Source organism: Pseudophryne corroboree, chromosome 1 (assembly GCF_028390025.1).
Source record: "Pseudophryne corroboree isolate aPseCor3 chromosome 1, aPseCor3.hap2, whole genome shotgun sequence".
Taxonomy (NCBI): domain Eukaryota; kingdom Metazoa; phylum Chordata; class Amphibia; order Anura; family Myobatrachidae; genus Pseudophryne; species Pseudophryne corroboree.
In genome coordinates, this window is record NC_086444.1 from 512,569,379 (window position 1) to 512,586,082 (window position 16,704).

The window sequence follows — 16,704 nt, forward strand, 5'->3', positions numbered from 1 at the left end:
GGTTTCATGTGGCAGGATGGCCGAGCGGTCTAAGGCGCTGCGTTCAGGTCGCAGTCTCCTCTGGAGGCGTGGGTTCAAATCCCATTTCTGACAATGTTAATCATTTTCTTCTTTGCTCTACAGTTTCTATTTCTTGTTACTTGTGAAAAGATTGACTTTAGAATTAGACAAACACTCACTGCAAATCTCTTTCAATTTACAACATAAAAAATGCATCAATTATTTCATTATTTCCCATGTTGCAATAAAAGATCAGATTGTATTCTCCCTGGATAAAAGAGCTTGAAACCAACCACATATGTTTATATCATATTATTTTAATAAAAGATCAGATTGTATTCTCCCTGGATAAAAGAGCTTTAAACCAACCACATATGTGTATATCATATTATTTTTATTAATTGAGCCACAATTCTTTATTTACAGAGGTAGCAAAATAAAATATCTCACAAATTCAGAATGAGGGCTCCATATCTTTGGCTTAAGAAAACTGCTCTTCTCAGCCAATGGTCATGAACAGAAACCCCACTGGGGTCCACTACAATGGCATCCAATCAAACCCATGAGCTAAATTAAGTAGCCAGTTTGTGCAAGATTCACAAATTTCATTTCATTGCTGAGTTAAAATCCATTAGAGAACAAACTCTAGACACTTGGATTCCAACCCTGAACATGGAAAACAAAACTTACTTTTATTATAATGCCAACTAGAAACCTCTTTAAAATGAATAGAAAAACAATTCATATCTAGTTTTTAAATTAACAGTTTTAATAGCAACATTGTCATTGTAACTATAGATGGGTTATTTCATAATATACATCTTTTCAAAAAGTAGTGGTTTCATGTGGCAGGATGGCCGAGCGGTCTAAGGCGCTGTGTTCAGGTCGCAGTCTCATCTGGAGGCGTGGGTTCAAATCCCATTTCTGACAATGTTAATCATTTTCTTCTTTGCTCTACAGTTTCTATTTCTTGTTACTTGTGAAAAGATTGACTTTAGAATTAGACAAACACTCACTGCAAATCTCTTTCAATTTACAACATAAAAAATGCATCAATTATTTCATTATTTCCCATGTTGCAATAAAAGATCAGATTGTATTCTCCCTGGATAAAAGAGCTTGAAACCAACCACATATGTTTATATCATATTATTTTAATAAAAGATCAGATTGTATTCTCCCTGGATAAAAGAGCTTTAAACCAACCACATATGTGTATATCATATTATTTTTATTAATTGAGCCACAATTCTTTATTTACAGAGGTAGCAAAATAAAATATCTCACAAATTCAGAATGAGGGCTCCATATCTTTGGCTTAAGAAAACTGCTCTTCTCAGCCAATGGTCATGAACAGAAACCCCACTGGGTTCCACTACAATGGCATCCAATCAAACCCATGAGCTAAATTAAGTAGCCAGTTTGTGCAAGATTCACAAATTTCATTTCATTGCTGAGTTAAAATCCATTAGAGAACAAACTCTAGACACTTGGACTCCAACCCTGAACATGGAAAACAAAACTTACTTTTATTGTAAAGCCAATTAGAAATCTCTTTAAAATGAATGGAAAAGCAATTCATATCTAGTTTTTAAATTAACAGTTTCAATAGCAACATTGTCTTTGTAACTATAGATAGGTAATTTCATAATATACATCTTTTCAAAAAGTGGTGGTTTCATGTGTCAGGATGGCCGAGCGGTCTAAGGCACTGCGTTCAGGTCGCAGTCTCCTCTGGAGGCGTGGGTTCAAATCCCACTTATGACAATGTTATTCATTTTCTTCTTTGCTCTACAGCAGGCATTCCCAACCGCGGCCCTCAAGGCACACCAACAGTGCAGGTTTTAGTGATATCCAGGCTTCAGCACAGATGGTTGAATCAAAATAACTGAGGTACTAATTAAGTCACCTGTGTTCAAGCCTGGATATCACTAAAACCAGGGCTGTTAGTGTGCCTTGAGGACTGTGGTTGGGAAACACTGCTCTACAGTTTCTATTTCTTGTTACTTGTGAAAAGATTGCCTTTAGAATTAGACAAACACTCACTGCAAATCTCTTTCAATTTACAACATAAAAAATGCATCGATTATTTCATTATTTCCCATGTTGCAATAAAAGATCAGATTGTATTCTCCCTGGATAAAAGAGCTTGAAACCAACCAAATATGTTTATATCATATTATTTTTATTATTTGATCCACAATTCTTTATTTACAGAGGTAGCAAAATAAAATATCTCACAAATTCAGAATGAGGGCTCCATATCTTTGGCTTAAGAAAACTGCTCTTTTCAGCCAATGGTCATGAACAGAAACCCCACTGGGGTCCACTACAATGGCATCCAATCAAACCCATGAGCTAAATTAAGTAGCCAGTTTGTGCAAGATTCACAAATTTCATTTAATTGCTGAGTTAAAATCCATTAGAGAACAAACTCTAGACACTTGGATTCCAACCCTGAACATGGAAAACAAAACTTACTTTTATTGTAAAGCCAACTAGAAACCTCTTTAAAATGAATGGAAAAGCAATTCATATCTAGTTTTTAAATTAACAGTTTTAATAGCAACATTGTCATTGTAACTATAGATAGGTTATTTCATAACATAAATCATGTGTCAGGATGGCCGAGTGGTCTAAAGCGCTGCGTTCAGGTCGCAGTCTCCTCTGGAGGTGTGGGTTCAAATCCCACTTCTGACAATGTTATTCATTTTCTTCTTTGCTCTACAGTTTCTATTTCTTGTTACTTGTGAAAAGATTGACTTTAGAATTAGACAAACACTCACTGCAAATCTCTTTCAATTTACAACATAAAAAATGCATCAATTATTCATTATTTCCCATGTTGCAATAAAAGATCAGATTGTATTCTCCCTGGATAAAAGAGCTTGAAACCAACCACATATGTGTATATCATATTATTTTTATTATTTGATCCACAATTCTTTATTTACAGAGGTAGCAAAATAAAATATCTCACAAATTCAGAATGAGGGCTCCATATCTTTGGCTTAAGAAAACTGCTCTTCTCAGCCAATGGTCATGAACAGAAACCCCACTGGGGTCCACTACAATGGCATCCAATCAAACCCATGAGCTAAATTAAGTAGCCAGTTTGTGCAAGATTCACAAATTTCATTTCGTTGCTGAGTTAAAATCCATTAGAGATCAAACTCTAGACACGTGGATTCCAACCCTGAACATGGAAAACAAAACTTACTTTTATTGTAAAGCCAATTAGAAATCTCTTTAAAATAAATGGAAAAGCAATTCATATCTAGTTTTTAAATTAACAGTTTCAATAGCAACATTGTCATTGTAACTATAGATAGGTAATTTCATAATATACATCTTTTCAAAAAGCAGTGGTTTCATGTGTCAGGATGGCCGAGCGTTCTAAGGCGCTGCGTTCAGGTTGCAGTCTCCTCTGGAGGCGTGGGTTTAAATCCCACTTCTGACAATGTTATTCATTTTCTTCTTTGCTCTACAGTTTCTATTTCTTGTTACTTGTGAAAAGATTGCCTTTAGAATTAGACAAACACTCACTGCCAATCTCTTTCAATTTACAACATAAAAAATGCATCAATTATTTCATTATTTCCCATGTTGCAATAAAAGATCAGATTGTATTCTCCCTGGATAAAAGAGCTTGAAACCAACCACATATGTGTATATCATATTAATTTTATTATTTGATCCATAATTCTTTATTTACAGAGGTAGCAAAATAAAATATCTCACAAATTCAGAATGAGGGCTCCATATCTTTGGCTTAAGAAAACTGCTCTTCTCAGCCAATGGTCATGAACAGAAAATCCACTGGGGTCCACTACAATGGCATCCAATCAAACCCATGAGCTAAATTAAGTAGCCAGTTTGTGCAAGATTCACAAATTTCATTTCATTGCTGAGTTAAAATCCATTAGAGAACAAACTCTAGACACTTGGATTCCAACCCTGAACATTTAAAACAAAACTTACTTTTATTGTAAAGCCAACTAGAAACCTCTTTAAAATGAATGGAAAAGCAATTCATATCTAGTTTTTAAATTAACAGTTTTAATAGCAACATTGTCATTGTAACTATAGATGGGTTATTTCATAATATACATCTTTTCAAAAAGTTGTGGTTTCATGTGTCAGGATGGCCGAGCGGTCTAAGGCGCTGCGTTCAGGTCGCAGTCTCCTCTGGAGGCGTGGGTTCAAATCCCACTTCTGACAATGTTATTCATTTTCTTCTTTGCTCTACAGTTTCTATTTCTTGTTACTTGTGAAAAGATTGACTTTAGAATTAGACAAACACTCACTGCAAATCTCTTTCAATTTACAACATAAAAAATGCATCAATTATTTCATTATTTCCCATGTTGCAATAAAAGATCAGATTGTATTCTCCCTGGATAAAAGAGCTTGAAACCAACCACATATGTGTATATCATATTATTTTTATTATTTGATCCACAATTCTTTATTTACAGAGGTAGCAAAATAAAATATCTCACAAATTCAGAATGAGGGCTCCATATCTTTGGCTTAAGAAAACTGCTCTTCTCAGCCAATGGTCATGAACAGAAACCCCACTGGGGTCCACTACAATGGCATCCAATCAAACCCATGAGCTAAATTAAGTAGCCAGTTTGTGCAAGATTCACAAATTTCATTTCATTGCTGAGTTAAAATCCATTAGAGAACAAACTCTAGACACTTGGATTCCAACCCTGAACATGGAAAACAAAACTTACTTTTATTATAAAGCCAACTAGAAACCTCTTTAAAATGAATAGAAAAGCAATTCATATCTAGTTTTTAAATTAACAGTTTTAATAGCAACATTGTCATTGTAACTATAGATGGGTTATTTCATAATATACATCTTTTTAAAAAGTAGTGGTTTCATGTGGCAGGATGGCCGAGCGGTCTAAGGCGCTGCGTTCAGGTCGCAGTCTCCTCTGGAGGCGTGGGTTCAAATCCCATTTCTGACAATGTTAATCATTTTCTTCTTTGCTCTACAGTTTCTATTTCTTGTTACTTGTGAAAAGATTGACTTTAGAATTAGACAAACACTCACTGCAAATCTCTTTCAATTTACAACATAAAAAATGCATCAATTATTTCATTATTTCCCATGTTGCAATAAAAGATCAGATTGTATTCTCCCTGGATAAAAGAGCTTGAAACCAACCACATATGTTTATATCATATTATTTTAATAAAAGATCAGATTGTATTCTCCCTGGATAAAAGAGCTTTAAACCAACCACATATGTGTATATCATATTATTTTTATTAATTGAGCCACAATTCTTTATTTACAGAGGTAGCAAAATAAAATATCTCACAAATTCAGAATGAGGGCTCCATATCTTTGGCTTAAGAAAACTGCTCTTCTCAGCCAATGGTCATGAACAGAAACCCCACTGGGGTCCACTACAATGGCATCCAATCAAACCCATGAGCTAAATTAAGTAGCCAGTTTGTGCAAGATTCACAAATTTCATTTCATTGCTGAGTTAAAATCCATTAGAGAACAAACTCTAGACACTTGGATTCCAACCCTGAACATGGAAAACAAAACTTACTTTTATTATAATGCCAACTAGAAACCTCTTTAAAATGAATAGAAAAACAATTCATATCTAGTTTTTAAATTAACAGTTTTAATAGCAACATTGTCATTGTAACTATAGATGGGTTATTTCATAATATACATCTTTTCAAAAAGTAGTGGTTTCATGTGGCAGGATGGCCGAGCGGTCTAAGGCGCTGTGTTCAGGTCGCAGTCTCATCTGGAGGCGTGGGTTCAAATCCCATTTCTGACAATGTTAATCATTTTCTTCTTTGCTCTACAGTTTCTATTTCTTGTTACTTGTGAAAAGATTGACTTTAGAATTAGACAAACACTCACTGCAAATCTCTTTCAATTTACAACATAAAAAATGCATCAATTATTTCATTATTTCCCATGTTGCAATAAAAGATCAGATTGTATTCTCCCTGGATAAAAGAGCTTGAAACCAACCACATATGTTTATATCATATTATTTTAATAAAAGATCAGATTGTATTCTCCCTGGATAAAAGAGCTTTAAACCAACCACATATGTGTATATCATATTATTTTTATTAATTGAGCCACAATTCTTTATTTACAGAGGTAGCAAAATAAAATATCTCACAAATTCAGAATGAGGGCTCCATATCTTTGGCTTAAGAAAACTGCTCTTCTCAGCCAATGGTCATGAACAGAAACCCCACTGGGTTCCACTACAATGGCATCCAATCAAACCCATGAGCTAAATTAAGTAGCCAGTTTGTGCAAGATTCACAAATTTCATTTCATTGCTGAGTTAAAATCCATTAGAGAACAAACTCTAGACACTTGGACTCCAACCCTGAACATGGAAAACAAAACTTACTTTTATTGTAAAGCCAATTAGAAATCTCTTTAAAATGAATGGAAAAGCAATTCATATCTAGTTTTTAAATTAACAGTTTCAATAGCAACATTGTCTTTGTAACTATAGATAGGTAATTTCATAATATACATCTTTTCAAAAAGTGGTGGTTTCATGTGTCAGGATGGCCGAGCGGTCTAAGGCACTGCGTTCAGGTCGCAGTCTCCTCTGGAGGCGTGGGTTCAAATCCCACTTATGACAATGTTATTCATTTTCTTCTTTGCTCTACAGCAGGCATTCCCAACCGCGGCCCTCAAGGCACACCAACAGTGCAGGTTTTAGTGATATCCAGGCTTCAGCACAGATGGTTGAATCAAAATAACTGAGGTACTAATTAAGTCACCTGTGTTCAAGCCTGGATATCACTAAAACCAGGGCTGTTAGTGTGCCTTGAGGACTGTGGTTGGGAAACACTGCTCTACAGTTTCTATTTCTTGTTACTTGTGAAAAGATTGCCTTTAGAATTAGACAAACACTCACTGCAAATCTCTTTCAATTTACAACATAAAAAATGCATCGATTATTTCATTATTTCCCATGTTGCAATAAAAGATCAGATTGTATTCTCCCTGGATAAAAGAGCTTGAAACCAACCAAATATGTTTATATCATATTATTTTTATTATTTGATCCACAATTCTTTATTTACAGAGGTAGCAAAATAAAATATCTCACAAATTCAGAATGAGGGCTCCATATCTTTGGCTTAAGAAAACTGCTCTTTTCAGCCAATGGTCATGAACAGAAACCCCACTGGGGTCCACTACAATGGCATCCAATCAAACCCATGAGCTAAATTAAGTAGCCAGTTTGTGCAAGATTCACAAATTTCATTTAATTGCTGAGTTAAAATCCATTAGAGAACAAACTCTAGACACTTGGATTCCAACCCTGAACATGGAAAACAAAACTTACTTTTATTGTAAAGCCAACTAGAAACCTCTTTAAAATGAATGGAAAAGCAATTCATATCTAGTTTTTAAATTAACAGTTTTAATAGCAACATTGTCATTGTAACTATAGATAGGTTATTTCATAACATAAATCATGTGTCAGGATGGCCGAGTGGTCTAAAGCGCTGCGTTCAGGTCGCAGTCTCCTCTGGAGGTGTGGGTTCAAATCCCACTTCTGACAATGTTATTCATTTTCTTCTTTGCTCTACAGTTTCTATTTCTTGTTACTTGTGAAAAGATTGACTTTAGAATTAGACAAACACTCACTGCAAATCTCTTTCAATTTACAACATAAAAAATGCATCAATTATTCATTATTTCCCATGTTGCAATAAAAGATCAGATTGTATTCTCCCTGGATAAAAGAGCTTGAAACCAACCACATATGTGTATATCATATTATTTTTATTATTTGATCCACAATTCTTTATTTACAGAGGTAGCAAAATAAAATATCTCACAAATTCAGAATGAGGGCTCCATATCTTTGGCTTAAGAAAACTGCTCTTCTCAGCCAATGGTCATGAACAGAAACCCCACTGGGGTCCACTACAATGGCATCCAATCAAACCCATGAGCTAAATTAAGTAGCCAGTTTGTGCAAGATTCACAAATTTCATTTCGTTGCTGAGTTAAAATCCATTAGAGATCAAACTCTAGACACGTGGATTCCAACCCTGAACATGGAAAACAAAACTTACTTTTATTGTAAAGCCAATTAGAAATCTCTTTAAAATAAATGGAAAAGCAATTCATATCTAGTTTTTAAATTAACAGTTTCAATAGCAACATTGTCATTGTAACTATAGATAGGTAATTTCATAATATACATCTTTTCAAAAAGCAGTGGTTTCATGTGTCAGGATGGCCGAGCGTTCTAAGGCGCTGCGTTCAGGTTGCAGTCTCCTCTGGAGGCGTGGGTTTAAATCCCACTTCTGACAATGTTATTCATTTTCTTCTTTGCTCTACAGTTTCTATTTCTTGTTACTTGTGAAAAGATTGCCTTTAGAATTAGACAAACACTCACTGCCAATCTCTTTCAATTTACAACATAAAAAATGCATCAATTATTTCATTATTTCCCATGTTGCAATAAAAGATCAGATTGTATTCTCCCTGGATAAAAGAGCTTGAAACCAACCACATATGTGTATATCATATTAATTTTATTATTTGATCCATAATTCTTTATTTACAGAGGTAGCAAAATAAAATATCTCACAAATTCAGAATGAGGGCTCCATATCTTTGGCTTAAGAAAACTGCTCTTCTCAGCCAATGGTCATGAACAGAAAATCCACTGGGGTCCACTACAATGGCATCCAATCAAACCCATGAGCTAAATTAAGTAGCCAGTTTGTGCAAGATTCACAAATTTCATTTCATTGCTGAGTTAAAATCCATTAGAGAACAAACTCTAGACACTTGGATTCCAACCCTGAACATGGAAAACAAAACTTACTTTTATTGTAAAGCCAACTAGAAACCTCTTTAAAATGAATGGAAAAGCAATTCATATCTAGTTTTTAAATTAACAGTTTTAATAGCAACATTGTCATTGTAACTATAGATGGGTTATTTCATAATATACATCTTTTCAAAAAGTTGTGGTTTTATGTGTCAGGATGTCCGAGCGGTCTAAGGCGCTGCGTTCAGGTCGCAGTCTCCTCTGGAGGCGTGGGTTCAAATCCCACTTCTGACAATGTTATTCATTTTCTTCTTTGCTCTACAGTTTCTATTTCTTGTTACTTGTGAAAAGATTGACTTTAGAATTAGACAAACACTCACTGCAAATCTCTTTCAATTTACAACATAAAAAATGCATCAATTATTTCATTATTTCCCATGTTGCAATAAAATATCAGATTGTATTCTCCCTGGATAAAAGAGCTTGAAACCAACCACATATGTGTATATCATATTATTTTTATTATTTGATCCACAATTCTTTATTTACAGAGGTAGCAAAATAAAATATCTCACAAATTCAGAATGAGGGCTCCATATCTTTGGCTTAAGAAAACTGCTCTTCTCAGCCAATGGTCATGAACAGAAACCCCACTGGGGTCCACTACAATGGCATCCAATCAAACCCATGAGCTAAATTAAGTAGCCAGTTTGTGCAAGATTCACAAATTTCGTTTCGTTGCTGAGTTAAAATCCATTAGAGATCAAACTCTAGACACGTGGATTCCAACCCTGAACATGGAAAACAAAACTTACTTTTATTGTAAAGCCAATTAGAAATCTCTTTAAAATAAATGGAAAAGCAATTCATATCTAGTTTTTAAATTAACAGTTTCAATAGCAACATTGTCATTGTAACTATAGATAGGTAATTTCATAATATACATCTTTTCAAAAAGCAGTGGTTTCATGTGTCAGGATGGCCGAGCGTTCTAAGGCGCTGCGTTCAGGTTGCAGTCTCCTCTGGAGGCGTGGGTTTAAATCCCACTTCTGACAATGTTATTCATTTTCTTCTTTGCTCTACAGTTTCTATTTCTTGTTACTTGTGAAAAGATTGCCTTTAGAATTAGACAAACACTCACTGCCAATCTCTTTCAATTTACAACATAAAAAATGCATCAATTATTTCATTATTTCCCATGTTGCAATAAAAGATCAGATTGTATTCTCCCTGGATAAAAGAGCTTGAAACCAACCACATATGTGTATATCATATTAATTTTATTATTTGATCCATAATTCTTTATTTACAGAGGTAGCAAAATAAAATATCTCACAAATTCAGAATGAGGGCTCCATATCTTTGGCTTAAGAAAACTGCTCTTCTCAGCCAATGGTCATGAACAGAAAATCCACTGGGGTCCACTACAATGGCATCCAATCAAACCCATGAGCTAAATTAAGTAGCCAGTTTGTGCAAGATTCACAAATTTCATTTCATTGCTGAGTTAAAATCCATTAGAGAACAAACTCTAGACACTTGGATTCCAACCCTGAACATTTAAAACAAAACTTACTTTTATTGTAAAGCCAACTAGAAACCTCTTTAAAATGAATGGAAAAGCAATTCATATCTAGTTTTTAAATTAACAGTTTTAATAGCAACATTGTCATTGTAACTATAGATGGGTTATTTCATAATATACATCTTTTCAAAAAGTTGTGGTTTCATGTGTCAGGATGGCCGAGCGGTCTAAGGCGCTGCGTTCAGGTCGCAGTCTCCTCTGGAGGCGTGGGTTCAAATCCCACTTCTGACAATGTTATTCATTTTCTTCTTTGCTCTACAGTTTCTATTTCTTGTTACTTGTGAAAAGATTGACTTTAGAATTAGACAAACACTCACTGCAAATCTCTTTCAATTTACAACATAAAAAATGCATCAATTATTTCATTATTTCCCATGTTGCAATAAAAGATCAGATTGTATTCTCCCTGGATAAAAGAGCTTGAAACCAACCACATATGTGTATATCATATTATTTTTATTATTTGATCCACAATTCTTTATTTACAGAGGTAGCAAAATAAAATATCTCACAAATTCAGAATGAGGGCTCCATATCTTTGGCTTAAGAAAACTGCTCTTCTCAGCCAATGGTCATGAACAGAAACCCCACTGGGGTCCACTACAATGGCATCCAATCAAACCCATGAGCTAAATTAAGTAGCCAGTTTGTGCAAGATTCACAAATTTCATTTCATTGCTGAGTTAAAATCCATTAGAGAACAAACTCTAGACACTTGGATTCCAACCCTGAACATGGAAAACAAAACTTACTTTTATTATAAAGCCAACTAGAAACCTCTTTAAAATGAATAGAAAAGCAATTCATATCTAGTTTTTAAATTAACAGTTTTAATAGCAACATTGTCATTGTAACTATAGATGGGTTATTTCATAATATACATCTTTTTAAAAAGTAGTGGTTTCATGTGGCAGGATGGCCGAGCGGTCTAAGGCGCTGCGTTCAGGTCGCAGTCTCCTCTGGAGGCGTGGGTTCAAATCCCATTTCTGACAATGTTAATCATTTTCTTCTTTGCTCTACAGTTTCTATTTCTTGTTACTTGTGAAAAGATTGACTTTAGAATTAGACAAACACTCACTGCAAATCTCTTTCAATTTACAACATAAAAAATGCATCAATTATTTCATTATTTCCCATGTTGCAATAAAAGATCAGATTGTATTCTCCCTGGATAAAAGAGCTTGAAACCAACCACATATGTTTATATCATATTATTTTAATAAAAGATCAGATTGTATTCTCCCTGGATAAAAGAGCTTTAAACCAACCACATATGTGTATATCATATTATTTTTATTAATTGAGCCACAATTCTTTATTTACAGAGGTAGCAAAATAAAATATCTCACAAATTCAGAATGAGGGCTCCATATCTTTGGCTTAAGAAAACTGCTCTTCTCAGCCAATGGTCATGAACAGAAACCCCACTGGGGTCCACTACAATGGCATCCAATCAAACCCATGAGCTAAATTAAGTAGCCAGTTTGTGCAAGATTCACAAATTTCATTTCATTGCTGAGTTAAAATCCATTAGAGAACAAACTCTAGACACTTGGATTCCAACCCTGAACATGGAAAACAAAACTTACTTTTATTATAATGCCAACTAGAAACCTCTTTAAAATGAATAGAAAAACAATTCATATCTAGTTTTTAAATTAACAGTTTTAATAGCAACATTGTCATTGTAACTATAGATGGGTTATTTCATAATATACATCTTTTCAAAAAGTAGTGGTTTCATGTGGCAGGATGGCCGAGCGGTCTAAGGCGCTGTGTTCAGGTCGCAGTCTCATCTGGAGGCGTGGGTTCAAATCCCATTTCTGACAATGTTAATCATTTTCTTCTTTGCTCTACAGTTTCTATTTCTTGTTACTTGTGAAAAGATTGACTTTAGAATTAGACAAACACTCACTGCAAATCTCTTTCAATTTACAACATAAAAAATGCATCAATTATTTCATTATTTCCCATGTTGCAATAAAAGATCAGATTGTATTCTCCCTGGATAAAAGAGCTTGAAACCAACCACATATGTTTATATCATATTATTTTAATAAAAGATCAGATTGTATTCTCCCTGGATAAAAGAGCTTTAAACCAACCACATATGTGTATATCATATTATTTTTATTAATTGAGCCACAATTCTTTATTTACAGAGGTAGCAAAATAAAATATCTCACAAATTCAGAATGAGGGCTCCATATCTTTGGCTTAAGAAAACTGCTCTTCTCAGCCAATGGTCATGAACAGAAACCCCACTGGGTTCCACTACAATGGCATCCAATCAAACCCATGAGCTAAATTAAGTAGCCAGTTTGTGCAAGATTCACAAATTTCATTTCATTGCTGAGTTAAAATCCATTAGAGAACAAACTCTAGACACTTGGACTCCAACCCTGAACATGGAAAACAAAACTTACTTTTATTGTAAAGCCAATTAGAAATCTCTTTAAAATGAATGGAAAAGCAATTCATATCTAGTTTTTAAATTAACAGTTTCAATAGCAACATTGTCTTTGTAACTATAGATAGGTAATTTCATAATATACATCTTTTCAAAAAGTGGTGGTTTCATGTGTCAGGATGGCCGAGCGGTCTAAGGCACTGCGTTCAGGTCGCAGTCTCCTCTGGAGGCGTGGGTTCAAATCCCACTTCTGACAATGTTATTCATTTTTTTCTTTGCTCTACAGTTTCTATTTCTTGTTACTTGTGAAAAGATTGACTTTAGAATTAGACAAACACTCACTGCAAATCTCTTTCAATTTACAACATAAAAATGCATCAATTATTTTATTATTTCCCATGTTGCAATAAAATATCAGATTGTATTCTCCCTGGATAAAAGAGCTTGAAACCAACCACATATGTGTATATCATATTATTTTTATTATTTGATCCACAATTCTTTATTTACAGAGGTAGCAAAATAAAATATCTCACAAATTCAGAATGAGGGCTCCATATCTTTGGCTTAAGAAAACTGCTCTTCTCAGCCAATGGTCATGAACAGAAACCCCACTGGGGTCCACTACAATGGCATCCAATCAAACCCATGAGCTAAATTAAGTAGCCAGTTTGTGCAAGATTCACAAATTTCATTTAATTGCTGAGTTAAAATCCATTAGAGAACAAACTCTAGACACTTGGATTCCAACCCTGAACATGGAAAACAAAACTTACTTTTATTGTAAAGCCAACTAGAAACCTCTTTAAAATGAATGGAAAAGCAATTCATATCTAGTTTTTAAATTAACAGTTTTAATAGCAACATTGTCATTGTAACTATAGATAGGTTATTTCATAACATAAATCATGTGTCAGGATGGCCGAGTGGTCTAAAGCGCTGCGTTCAGGTCGCAGTCTCCTCTGGAGGTGTGGGTTCAAATCCCACTTCTGACAATGTTATTCATTTTCTTCTTTGCTCTACAGTTTCTATTTCTTGTTACTTGTGAAAAGATTGACTTTAGAATTAGACAAACACTCACTGCAAATCTCTTTCAATTTACAACATAAAAAATGCATCAATTATTCATTATTTCCCATGTTGCAATAAAAGATCAGATTGTATTCTCCCTGGATAAAAGAGCTTGAAACCAACCACATATGTGTATATCATATTATTTTTATTATTTGATCCACAATTCTTTATTTACAGAGGTAGCAAAATAAAATATCTCACAAATTCAGAATGAGGGCTCCATATCTTTGGCTTAAGAAAACTGCTCTTCTCAGCCAATGGTCATGAACAGAAACCCCACTGGGGTCCACTACAATGGCATCCAATCAAACCCATGAGCTAAATTAAGTAGCCAGTTTGTGCAAGATTCACAAATTTCATTTCGTTGCTGAGTTAAAATCCATTAGAGATCAAACTCTAGACACGTGGATTCCAACCCTGAACATGGAAAACAAAACTTACTTTTATTGTAAAGCCAATTAGAAATCTCTTTAAAATAAATGGAAAAGCAATTCATATCTAGTTTTTAAATTAACAGTTTCAATAGCAACATTGTCATTGTAACTATAGATAGGTAATTTCATAATATACATCTTTTCAAAAAGCAGTGGTTTCATGTGTCAGGATGGCCGAGCGTTCTAAGGCGCTGCGTTCAGGTTGCAGTCTCCTCTGGAGGCGTGGGTTTAAATCCCACTTCTGACAATGTTATTCATTTTCTTCTTTGCTCTACAGTTTCTATTTCTTGTTACTTGTGAAAAGATTGCCTTTAGAATTAGACAAACACTCACTGCCAATCTCTTTCAATTTACAACATAAAAAATGCATCAATTATTTCATTATTTCCCATGTTGCAATAAAAGATCAGATTGTATTCTCCCTGGATAAAAGAGCTTGAAACCAACCACATATGTGTATATCATATTAATTTTATTATTTGATCCATAATTCTTTATTTACAGAGGTAGCAAAATAAAATATCTCACAAATTCAGAATGAGGGCTCCATATCTTTGGCTTAAGAAAACTGCTCTTCTCAGCCAATGGTCATGAACAGAAAATCCACTGGGGTCCACTACAATGGCATCCAATCAAACCCATGAGCTAAATTAAGTAGCCAGTTTGTGCAAGATTCACAAATTTCATTTCATTGCTGAGTTAAAATCCATTAGAGAACAAACTCTAGACACTTGGATTCCAACCCTGAACATGGAAAACAAAACTTACTTTTATTGTAAAGCCAACTAGAAACCTCTTTAAAATGAATGGAAAAGCAATTCATATCTAGTTTTTAAATTAACAGTTTTAATAGCAACATTGTCATTGTAACTATAGATGGGTTATTTCATAATATACATCTTTTCAAAAAGTTGTGGTTTTATGTGTCAGGATGTCCGAGCGGTCTAAGGCGCTGCGTTCAGGTCGCAGTCTCCTCTGGAGGCGTGGGTTCAAATCCCACTTCTGACAATGTTATTCATTTTCTTCTTTGCTCTACAGTTTCTATTTCTTGTTACTTGTGAAAAGATTGACTTTAGAATTAGACAAACACTCACTGCAAATCTCTTTCAATTTACAACATAAAAAATGCATCAATTATTTCATTATTTCCCATGTTGCAATAAAATATCAGATTGTATTCTCCCTGGATAAAAGAGCTTGAAACCAACCACATATGTGTATATCATATTATTTTTATTATTTGATCCACAATTCTTTATTTACAGAGGTAGCAAAATAAAATATCTCACAAATTCAGAATGAGGGCTCCATATCTTTGGCTTAAGAAAACTGCTCTTCTCAGCCAATGGTCATGAACAGAAACCCCACTGGGGTCCACTACAATGGCATCCAATCAAACCCATGAGCTAAATTAAGTAGCCAGTTTGTGCAAGATTCACAAATTTCGTTTCGTTGCTGAGTTAAAATCCATTAGAGATCAAACTCTAGACACGTGGATTCCAACCCTGAACATGGAAAACAAAACTTACTTTTATTGTAAAGCCAATTAGAAATCTCTTTAAAATAAATGGAAAAGCAATTCATATCTAGTTTTTAAATTAACAGTTTCAATAGCAACATTGTCATTGTAACTATAGATAGGTAATTTCATAATATACATCTTTTCAAAAAGCAGTGGTTTCATGTGTCAGGATGGCCGAGCGTTCTAAGGCGCTGCGTTCAGGTTGCAGTCTCCTCTGGAGGCGTGGGTTTAAATCCCACTTCTGACAATGTTATTCATTTTCTTCTTTGCTCTACAGTTTCTATTTCTTGTTACTTGTGAAAAGATTGCCTTTAGAATTAGACAAACACTCACTGCCAATCTCTTTCAATTTACAACATAAAAAATGCATCAATTATTTCATTATTTCCCATGTTGCAATAAAAGATCAGATTGTATTCTCCCTGGATAAAAGAGCTTGAAACCAACCACATATGTGTATATCATATTAATTTTATTATTTGATCCATAATTCTTTATTTACAGAGGTAGCAAAATAAAATATCTCACAAATTCAGAATGAGGGCTCCATATCTTTGGCTTAAGAAAACTGCTCTTCTCAGCCAATGGTCATGAACAGAAAATCCACTGGGGTCCACTACAATGGCATCCAATCAAACCCATGAGCTAAATTAAGTAGCCAGTTTGTGCAAGATTCACAAATTTCATTTCATTGCTGAGTTAAAATCCATTAGAGAACAAACTCTAGACACTTGGATTCCAACCCTGAACATTTAAAACAAAACTTACTTTTATTGTAAAGCCAACTAGAAACCTCTTTAAAATGAATGGAAAAGCAATTCATATCTAGTTTTTAAATTAACAGTTTTAATAGCAACATTGTC

General features: G+C 34.3%; 21 non-coding genes across 21 annotated transcripts; all 21 read left to right on the plus strand.

Annotated features, from left to right (window-relative positions):
- The first annotated feature begins 10 nt into the window (after nt 1-10).
- Nucleotides 11-93, plus strand: TRNAL-CAG (transfer RNA leucine (anticodon CAG)). The gene has a single exon. It is a non-coding gene; the product is annotated as a tRNA-Leu (tRNA).
- A 754-nt stretch (nt 94-847) lies between these two features.
- TRNAL-CAG (transfer RNA leucine (anticodon CAG)) lies at nt 848-930 on the plus strand. Its single transcript has one exon. It is a non-coding gene; the product is annotated as a tRNA-Leu (tRNA).
- A 754-nt stretch (nt 931-1,684) lies between these two features.
- On the plus strand, nt 1,685-1,767 carry TRNAL-CAG (transfer RNA leucine (anticodon CAG)). Its single transcript has one exon. It is a non-coding gene; the product is annotated as a tRNA-Leu (tRNA).
- Nucleotides 1,768-2,617: 850 nt separating this feature from the next.
- On the plus strand, nt 2,618-2,700 carry TRNAL-CAG (transfer RNA leucine (anticodon CAG)). Its single transcript has one exon. It is a non-coding gene; the product is annotated as a tRNA-Leu (tRNA).
- A 677-nt stretch (nt 2,701-3,377) lies between these two features.
- TRNAL-CAG (transfer RNA leucine (anticodon CAG)) lies at nt 3,378-3,460 on the plus strand. Its single transcript has one exon. It is a non-coding gene; the product is annotated as a tRNA-Leu (tRNA).
- Nucleotides 3,461-4,138: 678 nt separating this feature from the next.
- TRNAL-CAG (transfer RNA leucine (anticodon CAG)) lies at nt 4,139-4,221 on the plus strand. The gene has a single exon. It is a non-coding gene; the product is annotated as a tRNA-Leu (tRNA).
- Nucleotides 4,222-4,899: 678 nt separating this feature from the next.
- On the plus strand, nt 4,900-4,982 carry TRNAL-CAG (transfer RNA leucine (anticodon CAG)). Its single transcript has one exon. It is a non-coding gene; the product is annotated as a tRNA-Leu (tRNA).
- A 754-nt stretch (nt 4,983-5,736) lies between these two features.
- TRNAL-CAG (transfer RNA leucine (anticodon CAG)) lies at nt 5,737-5,819 on the plus strand. Its single transcript has one exon. It is a non-coding gene; the product is annotated as a tRNA-Leu (tRNA).
- A 754-nt stretch (nt 5,820-6,573) lies between these two features.
- Nucleotides 6,574-6,656, plus strand: TRNAL-CAG (transfer RNA leucine (anticodon CAG)). Its single transcript has one exon. It is a non-coding gene; the product is annotated as a tRNA-Leu (tRNA).
- An 850-nt stretch (nt 6,657-7,506) lies between these two features.
- Nucleotides 7,507-7,589, plus strand: TRNAL-CAG (transfer RNA leucine (anticodon CAG)). Its single transcript has one exon. It is a non-coding gene; the product is annotated as a tRNA-Leu (tRNA).
- A 677-nt stretch (nt 7,590-8,266) lies between these two features.
- On the plus strand, nt 8,267-8,349 carry TRNAL-CAG (transfer RNA leucine (anticodon CAG)). Its single transcript has one exon. It is a non-coding gene; the product is annotated as a tRNA-Leu (tRNA).
- A 678-nt stretch (nt 8,350-9,027) lies between these two features.
- On the plus strand, nt 9,028-9,110 carry TRNAL-CAG (transfer RNA leucine (anticodon CAG)). Its single transcript has one exon. It is a non-coding gene; the product is annotated as a tRNA-Leu (tRNA).
- Nucleotides 9,111-9,788: 678 nt separating this feature from the next.
- On the plus strand, nt 9,789-9,871 carry TRNAL-CAG (transfer RNA leucine (anticodon CAG)). Its single transcript has one exon. It is a non-coding gene; the product is annotated as a tRNA-Leu (tRNA).
- A 678-nt stretch (nt 9,872-10,549) lies between these two features.
- TRNAL-CAG (transfer RNA leucine (anticodon CAG)) lies at nt 10,550-10,632 on the plus strand. The gene has a single exon. It is a non-coding gene; the product is annotated as a tRNA-Leu (tRNA).
- A 678-nt stretch (nt 10,633-11,310) lies between these two features.
- TRNAL-CAG (transfer RNA leucine (anticodon CAG)) lies at nt 11,311-11,393 on the plus strand. Its single transcript has one exon. It is a non-coding gene; the product is annotated as a tRNA-Leu (tRNA).
- A 754-nt stretch (nt 11,394-12,147) lies between these two features.
- TRNAL-CAG (transfer RNA leucine (anticodon CAG)) lies at nt 12,148-12,230 on the plus strand. Its single transcript has one exon. It is a non-coding gene; the product is annotated as a tRNA-Leu (tRNA).
- A 754-nt stretch (nt 12,231-12,984) lies between these two features.
- TRNAL-CAG (transfer RNA leucine (anticodon CAG)) lies at nt 12,985-13,067 on the plus strand. Its single transcript has one exon. It is a non-coding gene; the product is annotated as a tRNA-Leu (tRNA).
- A 656-nt stretch (nt 13,068-13,723) lies between these two features.
- Nucleotides 13,724-13,806, plus strand: TRNAL-CAG (transfer RNA leucine (anticodon CAG)). Its single transcript has one exon. It is a non-coding gene; the product is annotated as a tRNA-Leu (tRNA).
- A 677-nt stretch (nt 13,807-14,483) lies between these two features.
- Nucleotides 14,484-14,566, plus strand: TRNAL-CAG (transfer RNA leucine (anticodon CAG)). Its single transcript has one exon. It is a non-coding gene; the product is annotated as a tRNA-Leu (tRNA).
- Nucleotides 14,567-15,244: 678 nt separating this feature from the next.
- TRNAL-CAG (transfer RNA leucine (anticodon CAG)) lies at nt 15,245-15,327 on the plus strand. Its single transcript has one exon. It is a non-coding gene; the product is annotated as a tRNA-Leu (tRNA).
- A 678-nt stretch (nt 15,328-16,005) lies between these two features.
- On the plus strand, nt 16,006-16,088 carry TRNAL-CAG (transfer RNA leucine (anticodon CAG)). Its single transcript has one exon. It is a non-coding gene; the product is annotated as a tRNA-Leu (tRNA).
- Nucleotides 16,089-16,704: the final 616 nt, after the last annotated feature.